Here is a 16,982-nt window from a genome sequence, read left to right on the forward strand (position 1 = left end):
CTCCAGATGTGGGGTTCAAAACAAACATCACCTCCCACAGAGTGGGCAGGTCTCTACGTCCCACAGAGTGGGCATGGGTAGGGTTCCCCAGAGTGGGGGTCGATACAGGGAGGTATGGACTGGAACCCCTTGCTTTCTAAACTCCTTCAAAGAGGAGCATGGGTGAGGCTGGGCCCAATCCTTCTCCTCCTCTAATGAATCTCTTTAAAAGCCCATTCAGTTTGGGAATTCTCTGTGCAGTACTCAGAAGTAAGATTATTACCCAGGAGGTTTGTATAAAAATACAACTTTACTTAGAAGTGAGTAAGATTATAAAGTATCTCAGATTATAACTAGCAGAATTATAAATGATGGTACTTTCAAAGCAATGGATTACTATTTAGCAAAACTTAGGGAAGTGGTCAAAAGAACAGTTTACAACTAACAAAATTTAACAAAGCAATGGGGGGTAAAATTTAACAAAGTTAGAAACTATGTTACCCTCATGTGCTGAGATAAGGTTAGAAACAGACACATAAAGAGAAAGAAGGAGAGATGAAGATAAGAGATAGGAAAGATACCACCACCCTTGGATCCAGTGCTGATCTTGGTAGGAAATTTGGGTCCTTGGATGGCAGGCACTCCTCCAGAATTTCAGGTGTGCCTCTTTTATTCCAACTGACTCCCATCATTTCAGGGAGAGCTTTGATATATCTTGCAAAGCCAGGTTTTCACTTGGACCCCTCCAGATGGGATGACACAGCAATAACCCTTATTTCTGCACATGCCCCCTCTCCAGTGGCTTTACCCAGGGCACACACAAGATGTCACTCTGCCTCCGCAGGGTGCAGCTTGCCAGTCCCCGCAGAGTCCTTATGGAATAAAAGTGTCCTGCCTGTCAGGGTGGCCATCAGACAGAGCTTCCCTTGCAAGGACAGTGTTCAGATTATTGGGATGGCCACTGAAGGAGGGGCTGCTCTTGTGAGAACAGGGTCCTGTTTATCAGGGTGGTTCCCCAAATGAGGGTCTCTCCTTGAGAGAATAGAGTCCAGGTGGCTATCGAATGAGGCCTCCTCCAGAGTGCAATGTCCATTTTGTCAGGGAGGCTGTTTTGAGACAAATAATTCTTTTCGGGATTCTACACCATGCTTGGCACTTCCTCATAGCTGCCAACTGGCAATTCCAACAGCAACAAAAATTCCACAGGACTCTAATGATCATTAGATAATTTATCTTACTATCACTGTTCTTCAGGGTGTGCCCTATGACTCATTTACTACTTACTTAAACTTTGTTCTGAAAACAAGGTAATTACTTACTAGTATTAGATAGAATTAATTTATGTGGTCATTTCATTATTAGTCTGTCAGATAGGATATTATAATCTCTGTCTCAAACTACAGAGCTAAGAAGTGCTGGGTGAGGGCCAGCACTGTCTCTTTTTGTAGAATATCCATGATGAACCCTGCAGAGGTGCAAGAACTGAGGTTGTGTTCCTGCTTCCTTGAATTGTGAAGCAATGTCTGTTACTGATGCAGAAAATCAAAAGATGCATAATCAAATAAAAGGTTCAAATACTCTTCTTACCACATGTGGATGAAAATCTGGGATCAAATCTCACATGGATTGATAGAAGTTTTGTCTTTCTTCAGAAACTGGCTGTGCTTATTGTTTGTAAACTTCTCAGAGTATGAATCATTCTCTCTGTCACACATAAATTAAGTCTAGAGTCAAGAGATACCAAATTAGAATTTTTTATTTGCATTCTACTATTTTAGCTTAAAACTAGAGTTTTAAACAGGGTTCAGAAAACGAATGTGCAGGTGACACGCAGGTCAAGTTTTCTCACTGGCTTCATTACATTTTAACCTTGTTTTAAATAATATGAATTAAAATCAGACTTTTTCTGTGAAGCATGAAAGAGTATTATGTATCTCAGAATATGTGTAATTTTCTTGCTAATGAAGCTAAAGATCATATGAAACAAAATTCTTTAAAAGCAAGTTTGTAAGTTTAACTCTCTCGAGTTTTAGCATTCAGGAGCTTGGAAATTTCCTCTTCATTTCCAAAAAAAAACAGATGACCTCTTAAGTCTCGTAACAGTTGTTTAATAATATACTTGAATGAATTAGAAGTGTTTACAACCATCCTGAACGGGCTATTTCTCACCTAGCTGATCTGACGGTATAAAAATACTCCATTGACTTCCAGAACTGAGTGAACAGAAGGTAGATCAGCAGAAGGTAGATCTGATTTATCTGGTATCAACATTATTTCATATAAAATCAACTGAATTGTGTCCTTCCTTCCGTGCATCTTTCAAGACTTAAAAGTTGTCTTTTATTATTTCATTCTTTTCTGCTCCCATAGCCTGACAATCATCAATTTACTTGTCATCTACTTACTACTTCTCAGTAGCTGGAACCAATCTACTTTTTATAACAAAACATGAAAGTGTATTACATTGGTTTCGGTGAGATAGATGGCATGCACCTGACAATGTTCAGAATAATCAGGTGGTGACATATAGCTGTGACTTTGCTTGATCTAAATGAAGTAAATCCTCTTTCCTTGATCAATCAGACTGAATAATAATAATGCACTTCATGGAGACTAAAATCAGTGTTCCCAGGACAGGACCATGTGATTTCATCCTCTAAGCCAGGCTAGCAAAATGGTCCACTGCTCTTACACCTGACAACTTTATTTTCACATGTTCAATACAGTGAAGCTCAAAAGAGATTTGGAAAGTTGTCTGTCTCATAAAATGTTAACTGGATGTCTCTGCAGGAAAACTATCCTCTACAATGTTCCAAAAGAATGGAAAATAAAATGGACAAAGAAAACAGTGATTTGGATGAAAAATGATATTCACTAGAGATTGCTTTAAAGGCACACATAGTACAAGAAAATTTACTTTATACTCAATTTAAATAAATAATTGCTCTCTAAATGAGGAACAAACTGTCTTGCAGTATTGACCTTATACTTAAGCCTGATCTTTAATCATTCTGAAGCTAAGTACAGTTTACTTTGGGGCTTATTTTAAATTGTATTGTGACAAAATATCAAATAAAATCACTCATTTGAGTGAAAAAGGTTTCAAGGAAGAAAGAATTACCAGGTGCCAGTCTGATGCTTGTTAATATCTATGTATGGCAACAAGCAAAACTATAATATAAAATAAACATTTCACAAAAATGTACTGAAAAGAAGTCACAGATGTTTAAAATTGACGGGCATATGCTATTAATAGATATGAGGCACAACTCTTTTGTATTATGTAGGCAATTCTAGATGATGTAAGCAGAATTTGTGATAGCTAAAATCATGGTGATGATGGTGATTAAGCTACTCAAGTAATTATTTTGTAATAGAATCTTTGCTAACATTTTCTCTGAGTTAGTATTATTTCCCCTTCTGTTTTCTCTCTCCTTTCAATCTTCTGCAGAATACCTCTCTTTTTCATGTATAATGTTACAAACAGTAGCACACACAGCAATATATACAGCATCAACACTTAAAATAATAGCATCACTTCAATGAGCACCTGGAAAGACCCAGTGATACCAGGCTGATATATCAAGAAGATGCTTATCTGTTACAGAAATGGTTCTCTTCTAAAGTGGCTGCTGTTAACTTGTCTGATATTAAATTTTATCATCAATCATTCTTACTAACCATGCAACACTTTTTCTTATTCTAAGACCTTTACAAGCTCCCTTCCGGTTCAGTCATTTCATTAATTGAGTTTCATTCAAAATGTGGAGAGAATCATTCCCTTTCCTTGTTTCTTATTGAGATGACCTCCCCCTACTACACAAAAGACAAAGTGGCCATTCAGAAAACAGTGTAGGGTCTAACTCCAAGCCCTTTAAAGGACTGATATCCCTGGAGGGAAAATAAAGAAGAGAAATAATGTTGATTTCGGCAACCATGGAGAAGGCCAAGAAATGAAAAAAAAAAATGTTCATTACAGTATTGCTGTATACAGCATTAAGGTACATTCATTGCAATGAATGCAAATAATGGAGGTTGGAAACCTCTAACAATGTATTTAGCTGTGGGAACACAGTGGGGCTGAGGGAGCAATTTAACAGAGAAGAAGGTCATATAGCTGATGATTATCTCGCTCTTGCAAGCACAGAGAGTTGTCTAATAGGAAGTGCATGCAGACTGTGTCAGGAGTAAAGCTTCTCTACTGCTAATAGAAAGAAGCAATATGAGAGACAGCAGAGAAGGTGGAGCAATAGAATGCTTTAAGAGGGTGTATGTTAAATAAAATTATGGGAGCCATTGAGCAGATTGCAGAAAGGTAGCAAAAAAATTTTGAATATAAAAATGAAGATAACTTTAGTGGCAGTATGTCAGACCTCACAAGATAGACGCTGATGAAAAGATCACCATTCTTAAGACAGAAAATAGCTAGAGCATCATCAAGAGTTTTAGCTTTGATATATTTTCCTCCCTCAAGTTTTGAAGGAACTTGAAAATTGTTTCACATTCTAGTAAGAAACTGATATGAGAAATAATAATGAACCAAGCCAAAGATAACATCAAGTTCTTGAGTCTTGGAATAAAATATTCGATTAAGTATTTAAAAGCTCTCTATAATGCCTGACATTTCCCCATGAAATATCCTTGAAGACCTTGGGTCACGCTCACTGTGTAGGGAACTGCTAGGTAAAAATGATGAGGGCAGAGTTATATCAGAAATCCCAGTACCTGTAGGCTGCAGTTGTTATGTGTTTTGTGTGTATGCATTTCTGTCTCTTCATAAACCACAGATTATAGGTGCATTTTGAATTACAGATAAGTTAAGGATCCCTAGCCCCACTGGCCAAGAGGGTCCAGTTTCACATCTCTTAAGATGTGGGAGAGTGGCCTTATCACCTTCATTTTCAAGTTACAGCCATTTCTAAGATGGGGATACCGTTCATTTCTTGATGTGAAGTGGTGCTCCTGAAAGCCATCACATGTGGCACCAGGACTAAAAACAAATATTGATTTCTTGAGAGCTGGAAAATATTTCATCAGGATTGACAGGTGAGTCTGCATCACTGCATATCTAGCTGAAATGCAGGAAGCAGTGGTAATATGCAGCTACAGACATGTGGGGGAAGTTCAGCACTCTCACCATAGCACTGTCCCAAATGGGCTTGAGGTGCTCAGGAAGCCTCACTGGCATTAGGGACAGAGGGAGAGAAGCTCAGATTTTGTCATGCTGAACAAGTAGAGAAAGGAAAAGACAAACAATAAATCGGAAATAAAGCAACAAGCAAACTTTAGAAGCTGTTCTGTTTTGAACAGTTTATTAAACAAAAAATATTTTGTGCTATGCTTTATAGATGAGTAACAGAACAACATAAGGGAGGACATGTGGGATGTGTGGATAATAGTTACCAGGAAAAACTAGCATGGCAGCAAATAGAGGTAAGCACAAAAGGTAGTGTCTGACAGCTTGACATCTTTCAGTTAAGGAAGACTTACAGAGGAAAAGGAACAAACAAAAATCTAGAGGTTTTTATATTTGTGCATCAGAAACTGAGAAATAATTGCAGAAGTATATACCTTGTTGTATTCTGAAAAGTGAATTAAAAAAAAGCCAGAGAACAGAGATGCCCTTTAACTGTAACAGGGACAGTATAAAGATACAGAAGTATGTGGCAGTATTTGCACCAGACCCAAAAGTTCTTGTGACCCTTGTGTTTCAACCTTATTTGAAAGTCAGTATTATTTGATTTACTGTGCTTGATTTGTGTTTTTTGTTCAAGAAAAAAAAAATCACATGGTGTTCATTTTGCATAATGCATTGATAGTGTTTATTTTCTTACTCCCAAAGATTACTTGGCACAACAAAAGTGTTGAGATACAGTTTTTCCAAATAAGATGGAGATTATATTACTGCCTAGATGCCATTTAGTTTTTATGAAATTGGTGTACGTACATCTTTTGAATATATAAGAAATTGGAAGGCATATAAAAGTATGTTTCTGATGCTATATAAAAGGGCAACCTCACAGGAAATCCTAAGCATATCTGGTTAATCTTGATGAAAGACTTAGTGTATATCCTGTGTAATAGTCCTTTTGTTTTTAATTTGTGACTTGCTTTCAACTTCTGGCTCTACAATCAGAATTCAAATTTATCTTCTGAATGACACTTGGAAAAAAATTTTTTTTTTTAAATAGAATGAAAATCAAACACTATGTGACTTCAACAGCACATTTTGTTTTACATTTCATTTTTCAGCCTCTCATAAAGACAGATATGGATCAGCAGAAAAAATGTAGTTCCTAAAACTGAAAGTCGATGCAGATAGCAGAGATTCAAAGTATCTCTGCAAATCTAGTGTCCTCATTGTCAGACCCAGATGTTTGTAAAACCAGAAAACTGTATTATAAAGCAAACAAACAGACAGACTTCTTGAAGCAAAGGTCTTCGCTGGATTTATTAAGCAAGATCTGCAATATATTATATGGCAGCTTGGCTCCTCAAAGTACAGATCTGTGGATGAATGTACTGAAGTGTGCTGACTGGCACAAGTGGAAGAATTGATGCCACCCTGGAGAAATAAGGGCTTTCAGCAGTGTTTTTCACTAGTGTCACTTGTGATGCATTTCCAGGTAGTCCATTTTGCCCCAATATGTTTTCAATCAAACCAGTGATCTCCATTTAGCCTACTGTTTAGAGGAATCTCTAGACATCTTTGTTACAAGAAATGGAAGGCTTTTAAACGATTCATCATGTTATCCAACACAGCTTACTTGTATCAGAACAGTCCATGCATGAAATTCAAACAAAAGGATTTACAAATGTTTTAAAAGCCATTATTCAAGTAAATGGAAAAGAGGCAAAGCTCATGTTGCTTAAAGCATTAGGCAACTCAGCAGAGGTTTTCCTTTTACCTGAAAATAAATGAATATAGTTGGGTTTTGCCTATCATCCAAGGATAAATGTTTTTATTGCAGTGTTTTCTGGCAGTTTTGTGCTCCTCTTTCATTAGGGAACTGTAGGATTTTATAGTTGCTTTTTACAGGAGTTTGGAATATGAACTATAATAAACACGGTAAATTAACCCTCAAAAACAGTTTTCCTCTCTGCAAACTGATAGACCTTATTTTGTGTTATTTCAATGCCTTTTACATTATGACATTTTCTCTCAATGATCTTTTACCTGTTGTCTTGAACCATTAACCAGCCAGTGAAGATACAAAGGGGAAACCCTTAGAAGATGTCAGAGCATGCTCATTAAGAGCCTTATCGTGCCCATGAAAAAGGAAAATGGAGGCTTACCTCCTTTATCTGGCAGTGTAGAAACATAAAGGAAATGGAAGTTCCTGTTACCTATAGAATCTAATTAGCTTTATACTCAAGGAAGTAATTAATTTAATCGAATGCATTATCAATTGATTTATTTTCCATATTACCACCAAGGAAAAATCTTATCAAATACAAGGAGTGGGTTTATATGAACAACAGTATTAGGAGTTTTGAAATGATGTTCAAGAGAAAAGAAATATCCTATCTCTGTTCCTCTCCTTTTCTTTCTCTGTTCTTACTCCCTTCTTATTTCCCTTCCTTCCCTTCATCCCTCCCTTTCTCTCACCTTTTCTCTGCACCATCCTTTCTCTCAGTCTTCTTCTTTCTCCTCTCCCCCCTCTCTTTCCCACCCCCCTCCTGCCTCTGCTCCCACATTTCTTTTATTTGTCAACAGATGTCAATACCTGTTTACAAAGAAGATTTCCTTGGAAATGCAGTAACTTTTATGGTAAGGAAGAAAACACATTGTCAAGTGTACTTTTTGGCAGACATGTTTCACTAAATTTAGATTTAAAGCAAGCTGTTTTGATAAAAAATCTATACCTGGCTAGGTATCATTAAATTCACATCATGCTTGTTATCCAAGCTGATCTTGACTGTTTTCAGAGAAAACTTTTTTGAGATAAAGCACAAGCTAATGCAAATAGCTACAAGGCTCCCTTTGCTCTCTTCTGTTCTGTCACAGTAAAAAATAATTGTTCTATGCAGTCAAAACTTCCTGTCATTAACCTTTGTATTCATCAACAAAGATAATATTAGTTGAAAAAAAATACTTACCATAGAAATGAATATTTTATTTACCCTTTATGCATTATTAGAAGATATTAGTGTACCGGTATTTTCAAGAAAATTGTTGTGTTTACAAGTTGGCAACCCATGAGTTCTTCTTCCTCTCAGTAGAAACCACTTGAAGATAATACAGCAATCTTGGATTGTTTACTGTGTTTTAGTCCTATTTACTGTTCATTTCTAAAACCAAGCAGATTTCCTTGACTCGATATTTTTGAAGTTTAACTTTCATATCATCAGTGATATATCTGAGCTGCAAATATTAACAATCCTGTCACAAAAGCACTTAGAGTTATAACATATTTAAATGTCTTTTTCATAGCAATTGATATTTCCCTAAAAGCAAAAGTTGGTATTTATGAGCTAGTGAATGAAGAAGACAGCAAATTGGTGGCAATATAGACATCCTGTTAGTTTTGCCACTGGCAAAAAGTGTTTTCAGAAACAAGAAGACTCATTAGCCTTTGTATAGGCATCTGTGATACCAAGTCAATTCCTGAGGCAATGTCCCTGTAGCCTTGCCTTCAAGCAGAAATTTACCAACAGAAGCCTCTTCTTATTGCTGTTTAGTTGGTGGTAGTGGTGGTGGTGGTGGTGGATTTGGTGGTTTTTATTCTGTGTTTTAGTAAACAAAATCAGAGATGCTCAGATCTTTGGACTGCCAGCCAGTCTTATGTGTCAGCTTTAAATGTTGTCTGAAGCAAGCAAGGAACTCACCAATCTTTTGGAAATGGACTGCTAATGTAATATTTAATCCATTAGACATTATGGCTTTTTTCATTAGTTTCATTAGCAAAGATCTAAAATGCACCAACCTTTCCTTTTAGGTCCAGATCATCTCCACTAATATCCCTTGGAAATGACTTAGTTTTATTTGAAGTGTACAGTTAGAGCAGAAAGCTAAATTTATGTGTTCTCCTGCCAAATCGAATTTGTAGCAATGTTAATTGTTAGATGGAAGGCCATGTTATCATAGTTTCTTCTCTCTAAGAAATGTTTTTTTTTTTTTTTTGCCTGGTCTAATAATGACCCTATGAATAATGACCTAGACTCTTCCCCCAGCCTGTAACACTGCATGGAGTTATTATGGCCAAAGTGCAGGACCCTGCATTTGGTCTTACTGAACTTCATACTGTTGGTCTAGGCCCATCAACTTAACCTGTCCAGGTCCCTCTGCAGTGTCTTCCTACCCTCTAGCAGAGGGTAGAGTTAATCCTCAGGTCATAAGTAAAGATGCTGAATAGAATTAGGCCCAGTACTGATCCCCGGGGGTCACGAGATGCCAACTGAATGCATCACCATTGACCACCACTCTCTGGGACAGGGCATCCAACCAATTTTTAATCCAGTGAAGGGTGCACCTGTCCAATCTTCAGTCTGATAATCAACCTTCAAATTAAGATTTTCATAATCATAAATGTATTTAGAAGTCCTGTTGTTGAAGAAAGAGTTGATTAGAGCAGTATGACTTCCTTCATTCCTTCTGGACACCTGAGGTGAAGATGAGTTGTTATTTGCTGTCTAAAAGCTTAAAATTCTTATATAATTCTGTCATCCAAGGAAGGTGTTTATACAGAGAGTTGATGAAGGCATCCATCTTCAGTGGGCGATTAATTTTTCCTGTCATAGAAGTTTATATTAAAATGAGATGAGCTTCAAATGTCTCACAGATGACTATGAGAGCATCTGGACAGGCTTAGACCTTTCCTTTTAGAAAACTGTGCTTAGTTAAGATGACCTCTATCTCTTCTGCCTACAATCTCAATTTATTTTACAATACCAGCAAGGGATTCAAAGATTTCAAACTACAAGGTTTATTGTGGTAGTTTTCTGTGAACTGAATGCTTCTTTTGAGCATAGATCTATCCTATAATAAGTCACAGAACTAAAACTTCTTATATAATTCTTTTTTGAGATTAGTATCATAAAATAAATAATTTCTTGAATGCCTGAGATTTTTTTTCACCTGGGAGTTCAAAATTAACATTCTTAACCTGACTCTTAGATAAGGTTCTACTCTCTCTTTGACAAAAATAAGACAAAACATAAAAATCTATAATGTAAGCTGATGTTTCTTATTTGAGTCTACATGTTTTTCAGGTGTGCCAGTGGAAACTTACATGCATGTGACACTTTATACACTGCTGATACAACAGACAGAAGGTTCAGAGTGAGCTGGGCTGCACCTCATGCATTGGATAAAATCCAGATTTAATAATAAATAACAGGATTTAGAGTAGTATGATCTAGTGCATGTAGGAGCCAGAAACTTTTTACATTGATTGTGTTACTTGAAGTTATTTATAAAGTTATTTTCAAAGGAAGCAGTGGATGAAAGGTTTTTTAAAAGTTCTTTATCCTTTTCAAAAAAATTACAGTTGTAGCTGGGAGTAAGTAAGGGGATGTTCTGACATTCTAAAATGGACACTCATTCACAATATCCTAACAAAAATGTAATTTAACATGCAAAGATAGAGAGAATTCTGAGCATTTCTTTAAAGTTTTACTTAAAACAGAAAGCATAAACGAGAAGGTATGCTACAAATTCTGAGTGCTGACTACACTCATGGAATGTTAAGAATTAAATGTGGTCTCCACCACAGTGGCACAAATAACACATTTTAAATCTTTGCACAGAAGGTACCACCAAGTATTACATACTTATGTCTAAAGACTTAATTAGTTTTAATTAGTTAAATAAAATCCTAAATCCCACACATATAATTTTAGTAAGTTCGTACTTTCTGAAATTAATTGATACTTCTACAATGCATTGCAAGTTAGTGGTAGAACCATTTTCTATTTTTGGGAGAAAAATCCCCTTTAACATTTTGGTGTTGCCTCTTGGATGCTTGATTGGAATACTTCCCTAAATAAGTATTTTCATCATCTAAACCTGGGAAATGTACCTGTATGACACCAAGGAGTAAGCCTCTAATAGTTACTTCTCTTGTGGAGAATAAGATGGACCCTTTTGGGCTTTTTTATCTACTAGAGGTTCTTTGAACAAGAAAATGGCCATTGCTTATATTGTGCTATGGATTTTCTATTTTGATTTATTTGATTCTTTTAATGAAAGAGACGATATGAGATCTTACAATGTGCTTACTGTGCCATAAATTGTAGGGCATTTAGATGGTACTTTTGAATTTGGCAAATTCAATTTCATTGAGAGCCTTGCTGTTTTGAAGCTTTTTGAATAAATGAGATTCAGCTTGAAAGGAAGAGAAATAAAGGGCAGAGCTCGATCTGTAAGCAAGGGTTTTGTTGTTAACCTCACTATTTGAGACACTTTCCATTCACATGCATCATGTAGCAAAGATATAAATTGGTGAAAAGCTGGTGTCAGGCTTTGATGTAAAACTATTTCAAATACAATGAACTTATGATCACAAATCATTTGATCACAAAAGCCATTTTATTTAAACCATGTCTCAGAGATGATAATGACTAACCTTCACAAAATGCAGATTTAATTTTGCTTTAACATTTGATAGTTTTATATGTCTTTTCTAAAATCCATTTTTGTTTCTGATACGTGTCAGAGTGACAATGCAAGAATCTAACATCTTTTATCTAGACACTGAACAAACAACACTCACAGCAGCACTGCAAGTCTCCTGACATTGCCTTGTCAAAACACCATCTTAGCTCCATTTCGGAAGAACGGGTGACAGAGATTGGTGCAGTTCAGTTTCTGCTTGTTCAAACCTCAGCCTTTTTTCTGAAACTGCCAATCTAATGTTCTAGTTAAAACATGCCTAAAACTGCAGTGTTCTTCAATATATTCCAGCAAAAAAAAGGCAAATAAAGCAAACAGTGTTGCTGTTCATTTGCCTAAAATTGCACAACCTGCTTTAAACTGAAATATCTCATAAACACTTTATCATTTCCTTGGCTTATCTAGCTCCTCTGATAATTGAGCTAAATTCTCTGGAAAAGGCTGGCATAACGTAGAAGTAATTTTGTCCTTCTGGATGGTAGGGTCTCTGATAAGATATGTCTTATCACTCCAATAAATGAAATTAGAGGAAAAGTAGAAAAGACAACTGTGATGAAGAAGACATTGTATATAAACAGAAATGCCAAACATTACTGCCTACAAAGTTATGAATGATGGATATATGGAGAGTGCAACATATATAGCCACTTAGCAGTGGATTAACAATTGTTATTGTCCTCTGAGGCTGAAAAGTCTCTGACCTCATTGAAATCCTTAGCCTTACTTGATCTGTCCTTGAGGGTTCGATACGTATTTGATTATGAGGTATTTTAGCACTTAAGAGTGTCACATGTTGTGGCAGTCATTACAGGAAACTCATATATTGCAAAATGGGTGCTGTATTATGGATTGAAAAGTAGTTGTGAACACAGGAGTGAAAGGGACCTCCTGATTCATGGAAGGCAGTTACCCACTATTTCAGGCAATGCAAATCACATAATTATTCCCTAAAGATATCCAGGACTATCTGAAAAGTAACAGATTTGAGATCTGGATTTTGTTGGTTTTTCCACTTGCTTCATCGGGAAATCTGATTAAGAAATTCAGTTTTATGAATTTAGAGGATTTATCTGATTTCTGGCCTGAACTCTGTTAAAAAATTTTAAAAAATTAAGGAAAAGAAAAATAGAGCTGGTGATTCTTAGTTGATATGTTAATATGTCTGGTTATGAATAGATGTATTTTACATATTTTAATGTAACTTAGCACATAATTTTCCTTAATTACACCAAAAGTGGAACTTGGTTAGAGTTTCAGCACTCAAAACTGTGATTCCCATTAGCAGACAGTTCCCATTAGGACCAGGAAAACTATTACTGGTCTTGGCTTTTCTCTCCTGGAGACTGCTGAAATGATGTGTATGTCCTTGCCACAAGTGATTTAGACTTTAATGTATTTTTGCAAATTCCTGGTCTGTAAGCTTTGGCAAGTCAGGAACAGACACCATATCTTCTTGGGGGACAAAACCATCTTTTAGTAGGACAAAACAAAGAAAAGCTGCTCCACCATCAGAGCTCACAGACTGTGAGGTTTACTCACAGACAGTCCGAAATCTTACTGTCGTCTCTCTGGATCATGTCAGTATTTTATCTGGGAACAATTACATTTAAAATGCATAAACCACTTACGGAACAGGAATGGAATTTCTCAGTACTTTCATCAGAGTTTTCTAACTATGGGACTAATGTCACGTCATTGCACTTTTGCTACTTCTTTTTCTTTTTTTTTTTCCCTTTTTTCTTTGTTTTGTTTCGTCTTTGATTTTATTTTTTATGCAATTGTAATGGGTGGATATGGCTTCAGATTATTTTATTAAATTAACAGAAAATTGATGATGAAGTCTCAGGAGACACAAGAAAATTTAATCCACATTTTCTTAGGAAGTAATAAAATTTGACGTGATCTGTTTTCTTCCTTATCTAAATTTGAAACAGGAATTATAATAGCTGAAATTATCAGGTGTCTCCTCTGGACTCACCCCAACAGCTCCATGTCATTCTTATGCTAGGAGCTCCAGAATTGAACACAGTACTCCAAGCGCAGTCTCACAAGAGCAGGATAGAAGAGGAGAATCATCCCCCTTGACCTGCCCCCCACACAACTTTTGATGCATCCCAGTGCACATTGTTGGTTCATCAATCAACCTTTTCATCAACCAACACCCCCAAGTCATTCTCCTCAGGGCTGTTCTTAATCCATTCTCCAACCAACCTGTATTTGAGTTTGGGATTGACCCAATCCATGTGCAGCACCTTTTACTTGGTCTTGTTGAACTTCATGGAGTTTGCACAGGCTACCTCTCAGGCCTGGCAAGGTCCCTCTGGGTGTTTTCCTTTTCCCACGATGTGTTGGCCAAACCAGACAGCTTGATGTCATCAGCAAACTTGCTGATGCACTCCATCCCAGCATCCATTTGGCTGAACAAGATGTCAGACAGTGTCAGTCCCAATACCAACCCCTGAGGAAAAACACTCACCAGTGGTCTCCATTTGGACATTGAGTTGCTTAATGTTACTCTTTCAGTGCAACCACTAAGGCAATTCCTTATCCACCAAGTTATCCATCAAGTCCATGTCTCTCCAATTTAGTGACAAGGATGTCATATGGAATAGTACTGAACACTTTGCACAAATCCAGGCAGATGACATCAGTTGCTCTTGCCTTGTTTTCCAAGACTATAACCCCATTGTAGAAGGCCATTGAACCTGTTGGGCACAATTTGTCCTTTATGAAGCTATGCTGGTTGCCACCAATCATGATGTTATTTTCTGTGTGCCTTAGCATAGTTTCCAAGAGAATACGCTCTGTGATCTTGCCTATCACAGAGGTGAAACTGACTAGCTTGAAGTTTCTTGGGTTGTCCTTTTTTCCCTTTTTGAAAATGAAAATTTTGTTTCTCCTTCTACAGTCAGTGAGAACTTCACCCAACTGCCATGGTTTCTCAAATATGATAGATAGTGGCTTTGCAATTTTATCCACCAGTTCCCTTAGGACCTACAGATATATCTCAAGTCCTGTGGAGTTTTGCACCTTCATGTTCTTTAAGTGGTCTTGAACCTCATCTGCCCCTACCATGGGTGGCTTTCTCCCATTCCTTGCTTTTGGCTTCTGTGACTTGGGCAATGTAGCTAGAAAACTTGCTGATGAAGACTGAGGCAAAAAGGTTGTTGAGTACTTCAGCCTTCTCTATACCTCCAGTAACCAGATCTCCTCTCATTCTAGAGAGGGCACACCAGTTCCCATTTGTCAGTGACATTCTTATAGAAGCTTTTCTTGTTACTCTTGATATCCCTGGACAGATTTAACTCTACCAGGGCTTTAGTTTTCCTACACTGATCCCTGTCTGCTCAGATAATTTCTCTGCATTCCTCCCAGGCTACCTGTCCTTTCTTGCACCCCATATAGGCTTCCCTTTCAAGTCTGAGTTTGTCCAGGACATCTTTGTTCATCCCTTCAGGCCCCTTGGTTTTACCTGACTTCTTTGTTGGGACTCATTGCTCCTAAGCTTGGAAGAGGTGATCTTTGAATATCATCCAGGTCTACTGGGCTCCTTTTCCCTGTACGAATTCTTGCGCATGATGCAACTGTGAAAACAATTTTTTTCATTATGTGTTTATGTTTGGCTGTACCTAACACTGTGTCCACTTGCTATAAATGTGTGATTAAACTGCCATGACCACTATGGCCTCCAAGTCCATTGTGCCAGTGATGTGGTCTGTGGACACGCAAAGTGAGCTGGATAAAGGAGATACCTTGGGTCAGACATCTCCTGACCAGTTTCACTGCATGGTCCTGTAAACTCTTGCACTGGCACCACTAAAAGAGGCAGTGACACTGAGAGAAGCAGCAAAATCACAAACTGCCACTGAGAAAAAGCCTCTGTGTGACTTGAATTCAAGAGGCTGACAATTGGTTTAGACTGCCTGACAAACCCAGAGAGACACAGTTTTGAAGCCTTAAATTAAGCACACACCAGCAGGTGATCTTAGCACAGCCCTCTGCACTGTGAGGGGTGATGAGTTGCATCGACCGAGTCCTTCCAGCCACAGAAGCTCAGCATGTTATTCCTCTACAGTGTGAGCTGGTAAAAGAGCTTCATAGGGGACCAGGTATATTGTGTTTAGCATTTCACATTTACAACTTACAAAATAAAACAAAAGATAAAGTTTCCAGCTGCCAGGCATAGAGATTTCGTCTGAAAAAATCTGTGAAGCCAGATTTTTTGTTCATGCACCACAAGGAAGGATTAGGAGTTAAGTTCTGTAGTAACTTCCTGACATTTGCAAGAGCAGAAATCTGTGTTTTACTAGAGCTGCACTAGCCATTTAGTCTCATGTAGTTAGCAACAACTATTTTCTATTCATATTACAATAAGTTATGATTTGGAGCACATAGAAAAAGGCATCATTTGCTTTGCTGAATAAGATTCATGTTTATGCAATCATTTTGGTGTAGAACTGAATTTTAAAAGAAATGTAAACAGAAAGACCTTCAAGGCCTTATTGTAACTCATGCTCCAAAGAGGATGCTGTGGAAATATTAAATTTATTTTGAAGTCTTTGATAAATTAATCTAAACCATGTTGTAATCTGAAAATAACATTATTTTAGTAAACATATAAAATACAGGTAGAGAGAAATGAAATATTCATATGTTTATCTAAATGTCTACAGAAAGAAAGACAAAGATATCCTGTTACATGGCTGTAGTTATGTTTCATCTTTATTAGTAACAACGATATTTGCTTCTGAAGGAAAGAAATGATTTTTTGTTCTCTTTCACCAGCTACAGTCAGGAAAGATGTCACCTAAAAATATTTATTTAAAGTGTTAGGGCATTATTTAAGAGAAGAATTACTTCAGTACTTTTTTCTTAAGAGGTACAAGGTATGTCTGAACTTACAGGTACAACTAAAGAAAAAAAAACCCTGACATTCAAGATTAATAGCTCAAACTTACCAAATAAAAACATTAAAGATTTTTGAAATAAACTTGTAAAATTATTTTCTTCCTAAATATTGTATTGCAGTTAATTACACTGTCCTCTGCTAAGTGTTTTCCTACAAATCTCTCTCATGTTATACTTGCTGCTTTTTTTAAATTGTACTGAGGCCAGTTACACAACGTGACTAGTGATATCTATTGCAATTTTAGTACAAACAGCATTTGAATAAGTGACTGAAAAATGGCACATGCAAGTAAAGCATTCCTACTTGAAACCATATCAGCTATAATACATAAAAAGCTATCTGTAAAGAAAGCAAAACAAAACAAACATATCTTTCAGCAGTGTTTTTTGTGAGATATGGAGAAGTTTTAGACTGTTAAAAATGTCTGAGTTAAAACAAAGGAAAGTACTCAGAGCAACCTAGACCTAGGTGCCATTTCTC

The sequence above is a fragment of the Calypte anna genome, chromosome 1 (genome assembly GCF_003957555.1).
Source record: "Calypte anna isolate BGI_N300 chromosome 1, bCalAnn1_v1.p, whole genome shotgun sequence".
Classification (NCBI taxonomy): domain Eukaryota; kingdom Metazoa; phylum Chordata; class Aves; order Apodiformes; family Trochilidae; genus Calypte; species Calypte anna.